The following is a 3911-nucleotide window of genomic DNA, read 5'->3' on the forward strand; positions in this document are numbered from 1 at the left end:
GCTGATGTCGTCCAAAAGTGAAGCTGATCAGCTCAGGTCTGAAATTTAAAGGAACTGCTGCTCTGTGTGTGTGTGTGTGTGTGTGTGTGTGTGTGTGTGTGTGTGTGTGTGTGTGTAGGTGTGATGTGAGACTGGGTGGGAATATCATAAACAAGTGGTGCTTTTACAAATACCAGATACAAAATGCAAACTAAACTTCTTCATCAAAATAATTTACATGATAGGTTTACACACACACTCATCGTGGGTGTGAAACTTTTGGTAATTTGTGGGTTTTTAATCATTTCTTTGAACTGTTCTTTTTCCAGGGTGCAATGACTGTACAGCACACGCTGTTAAAAAACACACAAACAAGAATTGGGTCACAAGTTTGAATTTATTTTAGACTTTATTCAGTCCGCACTGGGCCAGAGTTTACATACAAACAGAAATATTCTTATCTATATATCTCTACACATCATTGCACAAGCACTTAACAACAACAACAACAACAATGTACTTCAGTAATATACCTCATAACTCATAACTGTTCACTGTCAGTGTGCACACTGTTGATTTGCACACCTTTTTAATTTTGATTTTTAACTTTTATACTTGACTTTTAAATTTAGTTTTATTCTTTTATCTGGTCGGCAGTTGCACAGCTATAAGCATCTCTCTGCATGTCATATTGTGTATGATTGTGTATATAAAAAAATGTTTTTTTATTTGATTTGATATATACACACTCACATCTGTAATAACTGGTTCTGAAGGTTATACAAAGTATTTTAACTTGACAAGGCCTATCAATGTCTCTGGAAAGGTCGTCATTTTGATGCAGGGAAAAAGAGCAGTTCAAAGAAATCGTTAAAAGTCCCAAAATACAATGGCATTAATGCCCATGATGAGTGCTGTCAGATGAGAGGGAACATTTTATTAAATTAAAAATCACACAGAACAAAAACTAAGGTAATATATAAATGTTTTATGTAAAAAAACAAAAACAAAGTTATCTAAGTTCAAACATTTTCACTTTCTAAAAAGTGCGTTCTGTGAGGTGTCAAGCACTTTTCACACATGCGTCACACATGACTGAAGCTGATAAGGCAAAACCACAGGAGGGGTGTTTATGTTCATGTACCAGTTTTGTCAGCATTTGAATTTCTTTTTAGAGACAGCTCATGAAGTTCAAAAATATTTTAGGGAGGGCCAACACCAAAACAGCTAAGCAAACAAAACCAACCAAAACGTGCGAGAGCTCAGAGCAGAGGCCTGTACCATGAGTCAGGATTTGGAGATTAGCGTAACATCAGCTTTAAGCCTGGTTAACATTGCTGCAGACAGGCTGTATATTTTTAAATGTAACATAAAATGAACAAGAAAAATACATATATTGCAAACAGGTTAAATTGCGGTTTATCAGACATATGTTATTTTCAAAATAGAATAATAATGTTGGTTTAACCTAAGGTAACTAAATACACTCAAGATAATAAGTTTAATGAATTGTCTTAATCTTATCTAAGAGATATTTGGGCAATATCTCTAAAATTAGAAACATCCTGTAGCAGAGTGAGGCTGAAAAACTAGTTTCATTATTATCAAGTTGTCCTAAAAACAGCTGAAAAGTCTTCCGTTGATCCAAAATTCTGCAGTAAGAGTCCTTCTCATCAAATAATCAGACCCCATCTTTTCTTAAAAACCTTACAGAACTGTATCACCCCATTACAGCACTTGCTCTCAGACTTAGTTCTGGTTCCTCGAGTATTTAAAAGTAAAATAATAATATGCAGTTGGTATTTTTGTTGATCTCAAAAAGGCCTTCGACACAATCAATCACTCAATATTATTGGATAAATTGGAAAGATATGGTATTCGAGGGAAAGCTGGTAACTGGTTAAAAAGTTACCTAACGGGTCGGGAACAATATGTTAGCATAGGGCATTACCATTCAGAGAAACTTGGTATTACATGTGGTGTTCCCCAAGGGTCAGTGTTGGGACCAAAACTTTTCAATGTATACATAAATGATATTTTTGATGTTTCTCAAGTACTTAAACTCATACTGTTCGCAGATGACACCAACATATTTTTCAGTAGCGATGATTATACTGATCTTGTAATGACCGTAAACAGGGAGCTAAAATTAATAAAAAAATGGATGGACATAAATAAATTATCATTAAATATAAATAAAACTAAAGCAATGTTTTTTGGTAATTTAAAATATAATGTAGAATTACCAATTATCATTGAAGGTGTACCAATTGATAATGTGAGTGAAAAAAAATTTTGGGAGTCGTAATTGATAACAAAATTTCATGGAAACCCCACGTCAGACACATAAAAACCAAAATTTCCAGAAGCCTCGCAGTTTTGAACAAAGTGAAACCATACCTTGATAAAGATGCACTTCGTACTCTGTACTGTACTCTGGTTCTTCCATATCTTACATATTGTGTGGAAGTGTGGGGAAACACATATAAAAATACAACTAATCCATTAGTCACAGTACAGAAACGAGCACTGCGTATTATTCACAAGGCTGGTTATCTAGATCATACTCACAAATTCTTTCTTCAGGCAAAGTTACTTAAATTCCAGGATCTGGTTAATTACAATACATCCATAATTTTGTATAAAGCTTTTACTAAACTTTTACCGGCAAATTTACAAACTAGATTTGAAATTCGAGAAAAGGTTTATAATGTGAGAGGCTTTGGAGAATTCAAATTACCCAGAACTCGAACAACCCGTAAAGGTTTTTGTGTGTCTGTATGTGGTGTGAAAATCTGGAACAGTCTGAGTTTACAATTGAAACAATGCAAAAATATTCATAGATTTAAATTTCTCTACAAACAGTTGGTCTGGTCACAGTATACTCAATGATGGGTTTTAGTGTGCTCTGTAATGTCTGTCCTCTTACCATTGCTGGTATGGATTCCAAAAAAAATAAAGTGTGCGTATGTATGTACACATATGTACATGTGTGTGTAGATATATATGTATGTATATGTATGTGTGTTTGTTACTTGTAGTTATTACTGCCTGTTACCTGTGGTAATCCAATTTATAATTTATATATTCTGTATTCAGTTATGAAGGCTCTAATTGTTGTTTGCGAGCTGCCGTTTAGATGCTTGTATGTGCCCGGGGCTGTTGATGGGTCTGTATGCAATGATGGGCGTAGCTGCGGGAAGTTTGTTTTTTTTGTTGATGAGTGAGTATAGGGGTGGGATTTAATAAGTTTTCTTCATCCCACTCCTTTTTCAGGCAATTTTTGTTTTTTGTTTTGTGCATTTTATGTTCAATATAGGTATTTGTTGTGCCTGAAAATGAATAAATAAATGAAAAAAAAAATGAAATGAAATGAAAATGGGAGGCAGAGCATTCAGCTTTCACGCCCCTCTTCTGTGGAACCAGATTTGGGAGAGAGATACCATCTCTACTTTTTAAGATTAGGCTTAAAAGTTTCATATAGTTAGGACTAGATCAGGTGACCCTGAAGCCTCCCTTAGTTATGCTGCATTAGGTGTAGGCTGATGGGGGATTCCCATGATGCATTGAATGATTTTCCTTCTCACATCCATTTTACTCTCACTATGTGTTTCTACACCTCTCTGCATTTAATTATGAGTTATTGTTAATCTCTGAGTCTCTTCCACAGCATGTTATTTGTCTTGTCTCCCTCTCCCCAAACCCTACTGGCTCCTGAGCCTGGTTCTGCTGGAGATTTCTTCCTGTTAAAAGGTTTTTCCTTGCCCCTGTCAGCTCCCATTCCATATACTTTAAAGCTCATTGCTCTTCTGTCATCCTGCCTGTCAGACTCTCATTTGTGTAACCTTTGTCTCACCGCTTTCCCTCAGAGCTCCATCCAAGCCTCCATCTGCATCTCTGGGGGAGTCCCATCCTAACTCCTATCACTGCTG

The sequence above is a fragment of the Mchenga conophoros genome, linkage group LG6 (assembly GCF_057382185.1).
Source record: "Mchenga conophoros isolate Kocher_MC1m ecotype Shallow Benthic linkage group LG6, M_conophoros_male_GT1.1, whole genome shotgun sequence".
Taxonomy (NCBI): Eukaryota; Metazoa; Chordata; class Actinopteri; order Cichliformes; family Cichlidae; genus Mchenga; species Mchenga conophoros.